An 18,097-nucleotide genomic window follows, 5' to 3' on the forward strand; every position below is an offset into this window, starting at 1 on the left:
CGGGTTTGGTGATTATGATGGCATTTAATTCCGAGGAATTGAGTGTCATGTTATCCGACTTTGATAAGTTGGATACTTTAATTCTGTCACCCAAGCGTGTTTAACTTGTGAACTGGATATTCATCTAAGATGGAGCCCTCCTGAAGTTGATGTCGTTCTCGCCGCCTTGTGGCCTGCGGGACACATCAGTTTCAGGCAATTGCTAATCGCAGTGTCCGCTCTAGGGTTGTGGCCCTGTTGAGCTGCTCCCTTAGATGAGGCCCCCTGCTGGCCAGCCCCCTCTCCCGGGTAGGAGCGATCGAGGTCGCCTCCCCTGTGGAGTTTTCGGGAATCGATGCTGTGTTCCCGCCGTCTAGTACGCTTCGGGCCACATCGTTTCCCCGTGCACGCGTGCTGCACCAGCCGCCTCTAGCAAGACTTGCGGTGGTCCAGCAAACGCGTACGCACACCGAAAATCTTCCTCGATTTCGCCCTGCCGGTAAGCCGCTTCAGGGGGTCGGGGAGGAGGCTCGGTTGACACCCGAGACCGGCCTCGAGAGGCTGGTTCCCTTAGCAGATTATCTCGGCGCATGGTTATGCCTCCGAATATATCAGCTTGGGGCCTGCGACTGTAGGAAGGGGCATACAGACTGCAGTCCGGTTACCTTCCCCTGAAGTTCAGTGGGGTGGTCTGGACGGCAGTGGTCCCTGGGCAGGTTCGGGTAATGGAACAGGAAGTTCACTCCCTGTTGGTAAGGAGGCCACAGAATGTGCTCCTCCGCCAGACAGGGAGTCCGGGTTCTACAGCCAGTACTTCATAGTTCCTAAGAGGGATGGCGAGTTGCATCCAACTTTAGACCGGAGGTACTTGAATCGTTCTCTGAGGAGATTCAGATTCAAGATGCTTAGCATTTCCTCCATTGTGATTCAGATCCAGTCTGAGGACTGGTCTGTCACGATGGGTCTGAAGAGGACGCATACTTCCCTGTATCCATCCTTCTGTGTCACAGGAAGTTCCTGAGGTTCGCTTTTTGGGGCAAAGCGTACCAATATCGGGTTCTTCCAGGCGGCCTGGTCTCTAAAATGAAGCTAGGCCACAGCATCACTGTGAAGCAGTTTAAGGCTGCTGGGGCTCATTGCGGCTGCGTCCAACAGAATATCTCTTGGCCTGCTGCATGAGACCCTTACAGTGGTAGCTGGGAATCAAGGGGTTTTCCTCGGGGGGGAAAACCATTCTGTATGATCAGGGTAACGCGCAGATGCCTTCGTTCCCTAGTCATATGGAAGAAACCTTGGTTTCTGTCCCAGGGGCCAGTGTTGGGAGCGTTCTGTTGCCGGTAATCCGTTTCAACAGGCGCCTCCCTCACTGGCTGGGACGTGGTTATGGGAAGTAAACCAGGTGGCTTTCCTTGAGGGGAAATCCATTCTGTATGATCAGGGTAACGCGCAGATGCCTTCGTTCCCTAGTCATATGGAAGAAACCTTGGTTTCTGTCCCAAGGGCCAGTGTTGGGAGCGTTCTGTTGCCGGGAATCCGTTTCAACAGACGCCTCCCTCACTGGCTGTGACGTGGTCATGGCGGCCGCTTTGCGAGAGGTCTGTGGGAGACCAGGCATTTCTCCTGGCACATCTACTGCCTGGAAATGCTGGCGGTCTACAAAGCTCTGAGGAGCTTTTTCCCGGACCTCCGCGGCCACCATGTACTGATACGGAGGTAAACCAGGTGGCTTTCCTTGAGGGGAAATCCATTCTGTATGATCAGGGTAACGCGCAGTGGCCTTCGTTCCCTAGTCATATGGAAGAAACCTTGGTTTCTGTCCCAAGGGCCAGTGTTGGGAGCGTCCTGTTGCCGGAAATCCGTTTCAACAGACGCCTCCCTCACTGGCTGGGGCGCGGTCATGGACGGCCGCTTTGCGAGGGGCCCATGGGAGGGCCGTCATTCCTCCTGGCACATAAATTGCCTGGAGATGATGGCGGTCTACAAAGCTCTCAGGAGCTTTCTCCCGCACCTCCGCGGCCAGCATGTCCTGGTACGGACAGACAATACGTCTGTCGTAGCGTACATCAACCGCCAGGGGGGACTGAGGTCGCGCTTTCTGTACAGGATAGCACGCCGAGTCCTCCTGTGGACCCAAGGGAAACTGTTGTCCATCAGGGCAATGTATGTCCCGGGGGTCCAAAATCAGGGAGCAGACATCCTGTCGAGGCAGGGGCTGAGGCCCGGGGAGTGGCGACTCCACCCAGAGGTGGTGGAGGCCATATGCAAGAGGTTCGGCCCAGTGGAAGTGGATCTGTTTGCGTCTCGAGAGACGTCCCACTGTCCACTGTGGTTTTCCCTCACGCATCCAGCTCCGCTGGGGCTGGATGCCATGGTGCAGACGTGGCCGAGGCTGCGTCTGTACGCATTCCCCCGATTGCTCTGCTCCCGGGAGTCCTGGAAAGGGTCCGTCGACAGGGGGTCAGTCTACTTCTGGTAGCACCCCGTTGGCCGACTCGAGTTTGGTTCTCGGATATCATAGCTCTGCTAGCAGGTCAGCCGTGGGAGATTCCTCTGAGGAGGGATCTCCTATCTCAGGCGGCGGGTACGATATTTTACCCCCGCCCGGAGATTTGGAACCTGTGGGTCTGGCCCCTGAGGGGACCAGGTTCATAGAGGCTGGCCTATCGGCAGACGTTATAGAGACCTTACTCAGCTCCAGGGCTCCGTCTACGAGGAGACTGTACAGCTTCAAGTGGAATGTATTTTCCACTTGGTGCAGAGAACGTGAGGTGGACCCAGTTAACTGCCCAGTGGCTTCAGTGCTGGAGTTCCTCCAAGATCGTTTCTCTGCAGGGCTTACCCCGTCCACACTCAAGGTGTACGTGGCTGCCATTGCGGCTTTCCACACTCCTTTGGGTGATGGGCCTCTGGGTAGGCACCAGCTGGTTGTACAATTCCTCCGTGGGGCTCGGAGGATGAGGCCTGCGGCTCGGTCCAGAGTTCCAACCTGGGACCTGGCAGTGGTTCTCGAAGGATTGGCTGAGGCCCCCTTCGAACCATTGGAGTCGGCTGGACCAAAGGATCTGACCCTTAAGGTGGCTTTTCTCCTTGCCATTACCTCTCTCAGGAGAGTGGGAGATCTCCAGGCCTTGGCGGTAACGCCGACCTGCCTGGAGTTTGCCCCGGGAGGAGTAAAAGCCATCTTACACCCTAGGCCGGGCTACGTGCCTAAGGTGCCATCAAGGGTGGTCAGGTCATTGGTCCTGCAGGCATTTCATCCTCCGCCTCATGTGACGGCGGAAGAGGGGAGACTTCACCTACTCTGCCCGGTTAGGGCGCTCAGAGTTTATTTGGCGAAGTCTGCACAGTGGAGGAGATCACAACAACTGTTGGTGTGTTTTGGCTCACCTAAGAAGGGATTGCCTGCGTCTACTCAGACAATCAGTAATTGGATTGTCCAGGCGATTACCATGGCGATTACCATCAGGTGCGCAGTTTGCCTTCACCTGTGGCCGTGAGGGCTCATTCCACCAGAGGCATGGCCTCTTCGGTGGCCCTTCTTTCTGGGGTCCCCTTGCAGGATATCTGCGAGGCGGCCGGGTGGGCTACCCCACACACTTTTATCAGGTTTTATAGCCTGGATCTCCCTACGACGCCTGGTGCTAGGGTGCTCCAGTCCTAGCTGTGCCCGGTTTCCGGCTTCACACTAGGGCAGGCGCTACCCTTCGGTGTGGCCTAGTGGGTACTCGTTCCCCAAAGCGTCGTCCCGATGCAGTGCGAGTTCCCTCGAAAGGGAACTGCTCGGGTTATGTATATAACCCTTGTTCCCTGAGAAGGGGAACGAGCACTGCATCCCGACGCCACACCTCGGCGCGCCTGGAGCGCATGCTTCAGAGCAATTACTACCGCCATTACGTTCCAGCTCCCCTTTTATACTTCCGGGTATGCCGTCACAATGACGTCATCACGCACGCCAATCGGATTGGCCTAGTTGGCATTCTGGTTTCAGATTCGCTGATGCTAAGGGAGCATCCCCAAAGCGTCGTCCCGATGCAGTGCTCGTTCCCCTTCTCAGGGAACAAGGGTTATATACATAACCCGAGCAGTTATATCACATACCGTTTAGTGTGGACGGATATTAACTAGTGTGACTTTTCCTGATGGTCAAAGCCTATTCGTTTCTGTTATTAGTAAGTATCAATACTAGATGACAATAACGTTACCAGCTTTGCTATTGCCTGATACATGGTTATAATCAGTAGACACATACTAAAAGCAGGCCCAGACAGGAGGAGGACAGAGTGAAGGCAGGGTGAAAGGTGAAAGCTCTTCTTCGTTTTGGAACTAACTGATGCTCAATCTCATCCTCGTCTTCTTCAAAGTCACTGTCAGACTCTGAATGTTCAGAAATGTTCATGCACATTCTGAAAGCTCTTCCGAACTCTGGTCCTGGATAGCATCAATCCTGCAGAGTTCAGTTCCAACCCTGATAAAACTCACCTGCCTGTAGCTTTCTAGTAACCATTCAGGCCTTTTCGCTTGATCAGGTGTGTTTGATTAGGGTTGAAGCAAAACTCTTTATTTTAAGTTAGTTATTAGTTATGACTAATACTATTTAATAGCCTGCGCAAGCTCGCCATCATTTAAACAGTAGTTATGTTTAGTCCATTACAGTCCCCTATATAACAGCATAGCTAAAGCTTGCTCAAACAATAATTAGAAGTTAAGCCTTAAATGCATGACTGTTTCGCCAATAATTCTTACATATTTGGGTCTTTAGCGACCCAGATCTATATTTAACACGGATTGATCTCTACCTGCCACGATTAATATAAAACTCTTGAAAGAATGTAAAGAACAAGGCCAGATTGTCTGGGTGAGGAACAAAGACTGTCTGAAAAAATAAAAGAGATTAACATCTGAATCCACTCATACAATTATCACTCTCATCTGAGAGTGAATCAACTGAGAATGACTCTAAGGGCGTTTTCACACCTACCTTGTTTGGTCCGGATTTTCGGACTTTTCAGTTTGGTCCGAATCAAAATTGCAGGTGTGAAACCTCCCCTGTACCACGGTCCAGACCAAACAGACGAAATTTGGTCCGACGAAAAGAGGTAGTCTCGGTACGGATCAAACTGAACAAAGGTTCGGTTCGTTTCTAGTGTGAAAGCATTTTCTGTATGGTTCGGACTTTCAGACCATTTACAGGAAGATCCTGTTTATGTTTAAATATTATAACGTTATTTTTAAATTCAATCTAGGCTACATTGATTATGAAAAATGAAAATATGCGCAATTTGTCAGTAGACATAAAGTCAGAAATAATTTTGTACGAAATTTTGTATGATTTTGCTTAGAAAGCATTTCTTTAATGGGAATTTCGTTTTGTATAAATTGTATCTTAATTTTAATCAACGTTTAATCAGATAATTGCCTGGATTTAATAAATAAGAAGCAAATAGTCTATAGCAGACAATAATCATGGGAGCGATCACATGCTTTACACATGAACTGGAGCGCGTCTCAAATAAACCGAAACTCAGCAACGATATGCGTCTGTTCATTCAACTTGTCAAAGACGCTGACGTCAGACGCACGTCCGTTTACAAACCAATCAATGTCCAGATGCCGCCCACATAGATGATGACGAGTGGACGCAAGTGCGTCATGTAAAGTTCTTTAGTCCGCTCACATAATTGCAATGTGAAACCAAACCAAAACTAACCGAATATATAAAAAGTATCAAAACATGAACTTCGGTTCGGACCTTTGTGCGGACTTTCAGGTGTGAAAACGCCCTAATTTACATGTACCTGAAACTTCCCCCAAACTCCTGATAACCCTCTGAGATCACTGAAATATACCCAAAATCTATTGGATTTAATGTCAATTCTCACTAAACAGTATTATACGTGTTTTATATCGTTTGAAATGTCTCATCGCGACTGGTACAAAAATCTCATAACCACATAAGTATACAAGAAGTTAATAAGAGTTTTTAGAGCTTAGAGGTATTTTACTTATGATGGTGGGTGTGGCTGTTGGAGCCATTTGGTTTCCTTCCAATCCAGGCAAATGGGAATTCAATTCAATTTAAATTCCCTTTGTTTTCATGTGTTTCCATTTGAAAGAGGTTCGGTCTGGTCTGAGTTACTTAAAGGGTTAGTTCACCCAAAAATGAAAATTCTGTCATTAATTACTTACCCTCATGTTGTTCGACACCCGTCAGACCTCCGTTTGTCTTCGGAACACAAATGAAGATATTTTTGTTGAAATCTGATGCCGCTGAAAGGCCTCCATTGGCACAATGCACGGTTCACTCTCAAGACCCTTAAAAGACACTAAAGACGTCGTTACAAAGTCCATCTCACTACAGTGGTTCTACAATAACTTTATGAATCAGCGAGAATAGTTTTTGTGCGCCAAAAAACCCTAAATAACAACTTATATAGTGATAACGATTTCAAAACACGGCCTCATGAAGCTTCAAAGCGTTATGAATCAGTGAGTCGATTCAGCAGTTTGGATCGCCAAATTTCAGCAGTTTGGCGGTTTGACATGCGATCCGAATCATGAATCGACTCACTGATTCATAACGCTTCGAAGCTTAATGAGGCCGTGTTTTGAAATTGTCTTTTTTGTCCTTTTAGTAAAGAGCACAGTTAATATAAAAATTAGGTCTAATATGTGTTGGGGAATTTCACCTGAGAATATGATGATACTAAGAGCATGTGAGTGGAACACAAAGAGTATGAGAATGTATGAAAAAGCAGGTCTGTCAGATAAGAAGCCTTAAGATGGTACTATTAAGTGTGGGATTTTCCACAAAAAAAATAATTGCAGAAATAAATTGGCTTATACGTGTTTGGAGGCCTCATGGCCTTCATGACTGAGAAAAGTCTCATGGGAAAGGATAGGATTTTATCTGAAGTTGCTTGCATTTGCCATCTGCACTGATAGTGAGTTGCTCTTTTGGTTCACGTGGCCTTGGATGTGTTTTTCTCTTGATAAAAATAATGAGGCAAAAATCACTGTTTGAGACAATCCAAAAATGTTGGCCACCATTACAAAGAGATAGCTTATGAATGGTTTGACCTTGATGACGATGTTGGAGTGCTTGGTAGATTCTGGGAAATGAGAGGGAGAACAGCACCTGCAGATGAGATCACTTGTCAAAACTGTATAAAAGTGTGAGCTACAAGTGGGGAGATTCAGATGTTCAGCTGGCATCTCACTTTGTTGTTCTGACAATAAAGTTAACCTTCTGAAACCTGGAACTTCGCCTCTGAGAGATTTTCTTCTTCACTGACTGATCTGAGGGGACACTTGGTACTTCGAGATTTGCCACGACACATTCTATCCTAAATTCGACAATATGATAAATGGAGTCATATTAAAGATATATTAGTTTTAAATCCATTCTACCAAGCTGGAAACACAGAACGTGCAGCGACCTTCACCGCGGTTCGTTACCGATCATTGGAGCGAATTCAGCGGCCTTACACTCTCCTGATATTAGTGTAACAATTACAGAAGAATAAAATAAAGCATATTTTGTTAGCTTTTGGAGTTACCTCGTCAGAGCTCATATCTCAGTATATACAGGACCAGTTTTGCAGATTATACTTATTATTGTTTCTTTTTCAGTCTGCAGTAACTATGAGTGAAACATCACTTCATGATTGTGTTTCAGACACTGCCACCTTGTGGAATAAAGGTGAATTGTTCTTATTCCATCATTAAAGATTCAATTATTATTGAGCATAAAAAAATATATACATACAATCTTACACACCTAGGGTCGTTAGCGACCCTATACAATTTTTACAAAAAAAATATGGAAAAACAGGCAATATTTCTTTTTTCTTGTTATATTGTTTATAATGAATTGATTGAGGAATACTGTGAATGTTGAAGTGTAACTTTAAAAAATGAATGAGGAGGACGGTAGTGAATGACGTTCTGGGTCACTAAAGACCCGAGGTATGTGTTTTAGGGTTAAGGCAAGTGCTATAAAGTAGGGCTGCAACGACGCGTCTAAACGCGTCAACGACGTGCGTGAAATGCGTCGACGCGTTGGCGTCACATTATTTACATTCTAGAATGGAACAGAAGATCTAGAATAATGGCGGCTTCTGCTCCCGGGCATAGTGAAAATGATCATTTATCATATAAAGCCAGACCGCGACATTCAAAAGTGTGGGAGTACTTTAAACAGAAGCCGAATAAAACTGTGCTTTGTTCGCTCTGTAATGCCAGTTTCACAGTTCACACTGCGTGCGTGGAGAGCGGGAGCTTTCACGCTGCCAATCAGTGTTGCCAAGTCCTGTTTTTTTCCGCGGAATTGGGCTACTTCTACACTGTTGCCGCAGGCTGTGTCTCATGTCCGCGGGTTGAAGCGATCCCAACTATGTGATATTTAGCCCCGGGAATGAGAATTTTAGCAGGCAGCCCTGCAAAAAAAAAAACACATATTTAACCCCCCGAACGCGATGTTTACCAGAGAACCTCCCCGAAACGTGATTGGGCTTGTTTTGGGCTAGTTTTGAGTAACGAATGAGTGGGTTTTGTTGTGAAAACCTGGCAACCCTGCTGCCAGTGTTCTCTCCATGGTTCTCTCGCGCAGCTGAACCGTGGCGCGTGTATTGCAACAGACGGTCACATTTTCCGGGGTTCTTCTCCGACCCCAGTACGTCTCGTGCTTTCATTTATTATGGGCTGCATATATCTCCTGTTAATGCGACCTGGTTCCCCTCTGTCCCAAACACATATGCATAATAACATGCTGTATATAGGTAGTTTGCATGATTAAAGTAACATTAAAGTTAAGATATGCCTCTAGCTTTAATCATTTAAATGTGTCTTTGAAGTTTGGGCAAAAACTTCTGGCAGCTTTAGTCGTTGTTTATGCACATGTATCTTCAAAATAGACGACTAGTTATACTATATTAAAACTATGCTGAAAGCTCCTGTATGTGAACCTTTTGCAGATAAATACAAGTGCATTTTCGTTTACTATTGACACAAATCAATAAGTAAATCATACTCAACTACTATAGTAAACAACTTTTCCTAATTAGGCCTACTCTGTATACATTTTATGATGAATAGTATCATTATATATTATGTTTAAAAAGCTTCTTGTGTTCATATATTTCATTATAAAATGGCATACTATGTACACTACCCTTCCTGAAATACAATTAATATTGTCATCATTCATTGATTTCATGTTAAAATAATATACAAATTTACTACCCTCTTTGAAATACAATATTCAGTAAAAAAGAATCATAAAATTAATCCGGGAAAATAATCGTTAGATTAGTCGACTAATCGAAAAAATAATCGTTAGATTAGTCGACTAATCGAAAAAATAATCGTTAGATTAGTCGACAGAAAAAATATTCGTTAGTTGCAGCTCTACTATAAAGTAATGTTAAACCAATGCTTGCTAGTACCTCAATAGTATTTTTGTCTAGCTCCCTAGAGATAATAACAATATTAACAACTTAGATAAGGCTTAAACAATATCCAGAGGTTATGGCTATGAAGTAATGCTGCCCCATGATGGTGTTTTTGTCTAGCCCCTATAGTAAATGCAACTGCATCACAACATCTAAAGTCAAACAGTTAGTCATGAATCTAGAATCTCGCCTGATGTTCCCCATGCTCCATCTAACTTGAGATATAGTATGTACTTAACTCGGATACAATGTGATTTACAAGACCCAATCATTTGAGAGTAAGTCAGAATAAAATCAAATGTAAATGTATTATTAGTCAGTATCATGCCAATTACATTATTAATTTGATTATATATATATTTTTATATAAATATTTTTTTTTTTAGTCTAACTCCAAACGATCGGCCACATCGGAACCAGCTGATAAAATCTTCCTTTAAAAGTAAAATAATAACGCAGTTACAAGGTGTGTATTATTTCTATTTAGTCAACACTGACAGTATCTGTGGTTCAGTTTTATACGGCTGCTCTCCGTCTAGTCGCGTCTGAACTCTTCCCTCTCTTCATTAAAGCTCCAGTGAAGGGTTGCCAGAGTTACAAAAAGAACAAAGCAAGCCCATTAAAAACACAGTATAATAAACGGACATGCCAAAACTGTACCAGGGAACATATTAAAACAATATAACTAGTATTACTAATATCCAACATGATTAAAATGAAGTAAATGCAATTTATTATGAATAGAATAGTTCAATATAAAATAATATTTAGATTGAACTTATTGAAGTAAAACAATACAATAGCATGAGATTTTAAAATAATTCAGCAATATTTCATTTAGTTTAATTGCCCTTACGAGGTGTATTAAAAAATACATCAATAGTAATAAATAGTAAATACATATATAAATGACTATATTGGGATATATATCATTACCGTGAAACTGAATGTTGATACCATCAGAGAATGGAAGATATGCAGTGTTACAGAATCGCCTGAGCCTTTCACAGCCTCTCCTTCAGTTCTTAGACCAAGACAAACATTCTCCTCAACAAGTAGAGTTTGCTTCAATTGGGATCACAGACTTGGGGAGTTCATACATGGGCGTAGCTAAGGGGTGGCCATGGGTGGCTGTTTGAAGCTTGGCCACCCCTCTGGCCACCCCTGTTGTGCAACAGAAAAGCACTTGACAATGACAAAGAGTTGACGTTTAAATCACCGCTCTCACACAAACAGTATGCGCAAAGTGTGCTATTCTGAACAGCCCCCCCCCAAAACCAGTTTGACGGTAACTTCGCCCTGCAGCGGATTCTTACGATTTTATTGGTCACGTCAATCACAGTACTGACCAAACACTGATTCCTAAACCACCTGTCACTGGTACCTTCACCAATGAAGTAAGCTGCAGGGCGGGGTTTCTGGTGAAGGGGTTCGCTTGCGCACTGAGGTTCTGTGTGACGGTATAAGCGAGCAGTAATATTTCAACTAAGTTCAGCACAAGCCGAGTGAGCAACGCCTTACGCAAGAGGATACGGTGATGATCAGGTTAGTAAAGTCAATGTTATTTACATAGGTTTTCCTACCTTTTCGGTGAAATTTGTTAAAGTTGAGGTACTGCGAATGTTTCCTTAGCAGAAACACGTTAGCTTACAATAGAGGGTATGCATCGTCGTTAGTCGGGACTCAGTGGGACTGCTACATGAATGGATTTTGATTTGGGAAACGCAAGTAAAAAAAATATCCAGCGATCCATGGATATTGACATGCATCCAGGAATCATGTTTTCCTGACGAGCCTGATTTCGATACATATATATTGTCATGAATGGAAAATAAAAGTTTTATTCAAATTCTGAATATATCATAGGCCTATTAATATTTTGTTATATCGCCTAGATAGTGTGCAAAGAGCATTCCCTTTATAATCACTAAAAGCTGTCATTCATTCAATGAACGTGATCTCAAGTTCTGTTATATTAATCAATCTATTTCTTACATGTCTACACTTGGAGTATAGACCTTATTCAGAGCAGCGCCATGACAGATTTGAACATCTGGAAAATTGGAAAATTTCCAGGTATGAAAGTGAGGCTATGAGGGTAAGACGTACCATTTCAATGGCATCCGCTGTAAAAGGCTGTGTAAAGCTCCTAAATCACTTATCATTTTCCACAGCTTTTTTGTCTACTGAAACATCTTTGAAAGATATTTTTGCAGTGTTTCATAAGCAGAACAATCCAAAATACATTAAATAACAGTACAACCCACCAAGAGATGCATGTCTATCCCCACAGCCTCACTTTCATACTAATTTCTTTCATAAAGAAGGCGCTGCTGTGAATAAGGTCTATTAGGTCTATTAGTGCATGTACAGACCTTGTCGCTGGGCAAAAACTCAGGTGGTGAGTGGATTCTAACTTCAACACCTGTGATTGGCCATTGCATTTTAGAAATCAACAAACATGTCTGTGACTGTGATTGGCTTCATTACTCACCAAAGCGAATACCCATATGCGCATACTCTCTATTAAAGTGTTGCCTGTCAGTATCTAGAGATTTAATACTAACATATAGTTTTTTTCTTTACAAGGAGACATTGGATTTAATTAATAGTTTAATTAATTTGTTTACTTTATTTAATAATTAATTTAGCATTTGTTCATAGAAAAAGGCGATAGTTTCTTTTGTACAAACTTCTATTGTTTCAATTTTGTAACTTTTCTCTTTTTGTAATGATACTTTATCTGTTTTCGTAAGGCAACATTTTGGTTAGCAAAGGACAAAGCAGTAAGCATAAAAAGTTTGAAAATTTTGTTCATGTGTGAACGACTTGTTCATTTTGTTTAGGATTTTTTTTCTGACTTTAAGATTGTCTTTTTCCCTAAAATTATCAACATACAGTACATATTTGACTTATTTTGTATGACATTGTAAATAAATTGATAATTTTAAATTATTTTTGTTCGTTTGTGATCTATATTTTCTGTAGAATTTGCTTTGGTACAGCATGTCATAGTCATTAGTATTTTTTTTTGGCCACCCCAATAAAATCACTGGGTCTTACCTGGCCACCCCTGAAAAAATGTTCTGGCTATGCCCCTGAGTTCATACCTTGTTGAGGAACAGGAGGTAATTTAGATGTAGACCGTGGTAAAGGACACACCATCTGCAGTAGCGTCTCTACACTCTATAACTTATCACATTTTGTTCTGTTTCTCTTGATACGAGAGCATTGGACCAGTCGCACTGAGACATTTCAAACATGATGACTGTTAATTCACTTGCATTGATATGAGACATGACATTAGATTTACATTTGATCATTGTTAATTTGACCTGATGTTGACAATCAATATGAAAGTTTCTCAAACCTCCCTCTAATGACCATTTGTTGAAAATTCAGTACCTATGTGAGTGTTTAACTGTTTCTCTAAATGAGCTGAAGTGCTTGAATCTTCCTAACATGACTGTTCTCCAGCCTCATGAATGAATGAAGAATAAACACCAACCTCTTTGTTCTTCAGGATCTTCAGTGTGTTTCATTCTGCAGGTTATGGATCACTCATGTTCTCACTGTCCTCTTTAATAAACTCCGTCTTTGCAGATTTCAGCTCTTCCTGATGCTTTGATGCTCGTCTTCACTTGTAGACTGCTGGGAATATTCTAGCACTTATTGATGAACTGATGTGGGAGGAGCTTCACTGATCATGTGACTGATGTGGGAGGAGCTTCGCTGATGATGTGACTTCAGTGGGATGAGCTTCACTAATGATGTGATTGATGTGGGAGGAGCTGATCTGCCTAAATCAAAAAATATATCAGTTACTAGGTTTGTTTTTATACTAAATGACACATCCAAGCATGTTTGTCTGACTATCCTAAAGTAACTGATGCTCATTCAACTCATAAACCGAACATTATTCTCCTCCTTCATTCAAATATAGGCAAATACTGTTGTGGAGTCTGTCACTTCTTTAAAAATTACTCTTTAAGTCTTGGGGTTTTGATGCCAGAAAATAAATGTTAATATCCAATAAACTTGATCTAATAAAGCAGAGCGCTTCTGCAAAAGCAACTCCAGAGTCTAGTCTCTAAAATATACATATACATAATCAATACCACGAGACAAAGGCTTCACCATATTTGAGCATTTCCACCCCGGCCTGAAACAGGGAGCCATAAGCAGGAACATTTGATTTTGGCATGCATATGGTACGCTGTTTTTCACGTGCATATGATACACACTTTAGGGCGTATTATATGTACTAAAAACTCATTTTGGCGTATACATTCCACGACATAGCAGATTGTGAGATCGTGTTGTCCAGTCTCATGCTTTAATATCTCTTAGGATTCTTTCCTGAGCCAGATATAATAGTATAATTTATGAATATTCTCATGGATTACACTCAATTCAGTTATAATCAATAAAACATTATACAATATGCAGAATATATAAAGAATTAAAAACTTAATGTAAATTCTTCCAAATATAAATAATGGTAAGGAAAACAGTTGAAAGCATAAACTCAGAAATAACTGTATATATTTGTAACCATCAAATCCCCTCAGTCTGTTGACACCAATGAAATGAGCTTTAAGTGTCCATTTACAGGAGATCTGGAGACATCATCATAATAAATTAGGTGAAAACAGGCACTATTGAGATTAAATAAAGAGTCTTTTCAGCAGCTCTGTTAATAATGATGAGCCTCAGACTATAAACACTCATTCAACAAGACATTCAGGATCATCAGCAGATCATCTCACTTTATTCTGACTGTCTGCTGTTACAAACTTATTATTCCAGTCACGATTTATGAGAACTGATTTACTGAAAGATAATACTGTTATTTCTCACAATATGACATGCATGAAACATCAATACTACAAAAATACTAATGACAAAAACACCATACAACACCATAGTATGACCATATGAATCTAATTATAGTTTGACTTTCTAATAACTACATTAATTGCAATAAAGTTATTAAATCCAGGGTTTCTGCAGGTTTTATGACGGTATATGTAAGACATATTTAAGACCAATTAAAGAATACATTGAAGGGAACATATGAAATCAAGAACATTGATATATATTACAGGTCAAATGTGTTTCTTTAGCTATAACCTAGAAACATGCATGTACATTTCATAGATAACACTAAGTCTCTATGCAACAAGGATGTATTAGCTTACATGAACTATATGCATCATGCATACATTTTTAAAGCATGTATTAAAGGGATCCCGTGGTGTTAAGACTTGTATGGCTTAATATAACATAAATTATGTCTCTTACTGAAATATGTAGTAGAAAACCTGTGAAAGATCTAGGTTATTTAAAAAATCAATTATATATTTGGACCATGGGCGGCACCATTTTGTTTGCGTCAGGTCAATGACGTAGAATGGTTGCTTTCGGCAATCAACTGGCGCTACCTATTTTTACCACAACACAACTCGAAAAATGTTTAGAGTTAAACAAAACCAATCAATTACTTTGCATATAAAACACATTTAAACACACATGTGCACACAAACAGACACATCTCACAGACTGCTCTGTCTCAATCGAGATGTGTTATGGGCTGCCCTCGTCAGTCTCCACGACAGGGGCTGAATCCGAAATTCCCCCCATACCCTTAAATAGGGCATTATTTAAAGGGAAAGTCATTTGTTGTGGTGTCTGAAACCATAGTGGACATGTTCGAGTGCCTTCATTCTATCCCACATTGCACTGCAATAACGAGTGTACAGCCGATGAACACACAACCTGACTGACTTCACGCACTTGTTTTCATTCCCTCCTTCAAGTGAACTTTATTGCTAAAGTAGGGAACAGTGAATGAGGGTTTAGGGGGTGATTTCAGATTCAGCCAGGGAGAGTGCTGGCCTGCCGAGTCGGAACAAGGTGACAAGTTAGGCAAGTCAACCCTCATAACATTACAGCTGATTGAGCGTGTGTTGGGGTGGGCTGTATTTTAACTGTTCAAGAGGGAAATGGCCTGTGGGAAGAAACTGTTCCTATGCCTAGATGTTCTGGTGGCCAGTGATCGGAGTCACCATCCTGATGGTAACAGTTCAAACAGGAGGTGTCCAGGGTGAGCGGAGTGTGGGATGACTTTCCCTGCTCTCTTCCTCACTCTGGAAGAGTACAGGTCCTGGAGGGTTGGCAGGGAGGCACCAATAATTCTTTCTGCAGTCCGGATTGTGCATTGTAGTCTCCTGATGTCAGATTTGGTAGCTGAACCAAACCAGACAGTGATGGAAGTGCATAAAACAGACTCAATGACAGCCGAGTAGAGCTGAATCAGCAGCTCCTGTGGGAGGTTGAACTTTCTCAGCTGACGAAGGAAATACAGTCTCTGCTAAGCCTTTTTCACAATGGAGTCAACATTAACATTCTAAAATGACATAATGTAGCTACTACCAGGGCCAGATAAACATATGGGCTAGGTGGGGCTGAAGCCCCAGTAGGGGGCCGAGATTGGCCGAGGAAATGATTGACAATCGATCGGGAGCACCTAAAGTTTTCCTGTTGGGCCGCTCGCCAAACCACACCACACCCCCACACAAGAAATATTACAAGCTAAGCTGAAGTTACTCGATCAGAGAACTGACTGATCCAAACCAACAGTCACATATGAAAGTGAAATATTAAACCTCTGTTTGTATCATTGATATTATAGTTTATGTGTGTATGTAACAGGTATTAATTATAACTGGTGTTTTATTTTAAATACACACAAAATCCAAATTTTTCTGCTACATATGTATGTGAGAAAAGAAAAGAAATTTTAAATGTCTTTTATGAGTTTTGCGTTCGTCGCAGTTGTGACGGCATTGGCGCGTTGCGCGCGCTCGCTTCAGTGTGTTTTTATTTGTCCATTAGTACTGTTGATAAATTGAGGAACATTAACACATCAGCAACTACCTCAACATTTAAATGTAGTAGGCTATTGAGCACATAAACTTTTATTGTCACATGTCTGTCTTGTCCTGTGTAGCACATGGTGTTTTGGTTTATTTCTGTCCTGTGTGCGCCTGTCATCTGTCTTGACCCCACCCCTCGTTATCTGATTATTAGTTAATTTGCTCCACCTGTTGTCCCTTGTTACCTGCCTTGTTTGTCTGCTATTTAGTCTCCTTCCATTTTCAGTCCTGTGCGGTGGTCGATTGGGGCGCGGTGTGGACAGCTGGTCGAGAAAGCGGAAGTGAAACGCGGTAGGATTGCTGATTGAGCAAGTGTTTTGGCGGATTTGCATAAACTGTACTGTGACTGTATATCATGTCAACTAGTTCAGATGGAGATGAAATGGATTGGACGATCCCCAAAACAGCAAGATTGAAAAGGGCTTTAAAAGCAAGAAATAGAGGGAAAAGTTGGTCGGAGTATAGCGAGACTGGCGAGGGAAGTACAAGCAAGAAACTGAGATCTAATCAGTCTGAGAAACAGAAAACTGATAACATGGAGAGTGGTCAAGGAAACATATGGAAAGTTATTATTGAGTTTAATCAGGATGGTGGACATTACCACCCGATCAAACTTACTAAGGCAATTGAGAAAGAGATTGGTAAAATTACATTTGCTAGGTTTATGAGCAATAAAAGAATACTGATACATGCAACTAGCAAACAACAACAAGAAAAGATACTGAAAATGTCCTCACTGCAGGGGGAAAGAATGAAAGCACACATACCAGGGGCAATGACAAAAGTGAGAGGAGTTATATCAGGTGTACCATTGAGTATGTCAATGGAAGATGTAAAAAATGAGATTCAGGGAGGTAAAGTGATTGAAGCCACACGGCTTAAAAGTAAACGAGATGGATCATTAAAGGAAACACTATCGGTTGTAGTGCAATTTGAGAAAACTCTACCTAAATCAGTGCAAATAGGGTACATGAATTACAGTGTGAGAGAGTATATTCCCAAACCTATTCGATGCTATAAATGTCAAAGAATGGGACATACAGCACAGCAATGCAAAGGAAAGTTGAGGTGCGCTAGATGTGGTGGTCAGCATGAGTACGGTAAATGTGAAAAGGATACGAAGATTAAATGCTGTAACTGTGGTGGTGAGCATAGTGCTGCGTTTGGAGGATGTGAAGTACAAAGAGAAGCCAGAGAAGCCCAGAGGGTGAAGATACTAAGTAAAGTGTCTTATGCAGAAGCTCTAAAAACAGTGAGAGAAACGGCATCAAATAAAAGCCCCAGTAGAATGGTTCAAAGAAACATAGTAGCAGTTAACCAAACACAAAGGCAGACTCCTGTTCATACTCCGGTTACATGTGATCACAAGTGTGAAGTTGATAAGGAAACATTGGCAGTTAAGAAGATAAACTTTGTGGTTTTCATTTGTCACGCTATAAATGTTGCGTCACAGTTGAAAAAGAAAAGTGATAGAATTAAGGCTATTGTGGAGGCAGCAGAAAGATTTCTTGATATAGATGTTAAGGCAGATCAGATACATGAATTGTTAACAGTACTTGGAAATGGGGAAAATGCACAAACTGAGGGTTAGAACACTAATTATGGTAATGCACATACTACAGTGGAACGCCAGAAGCCTCATAGCTAATGGTCAAGAATTTAAAAAATATATTTATGAATTAGATGTAGTTCCAGATGTAGTATGTGTACAAGAAACTTGGTTACAACCAC

This window comes from Gobio gobio, assembly GCF_949357685.1.
Source record: "Gobio gobio genome assembly, chromosome: 25".
NCBI classification, from domain to species: domain Eukaryota; kingdom Metazoa; phylum Chordata; class Actinopteri; order Cypriniformes; family Gobionidae; genus Gobio; species Gobio gobio.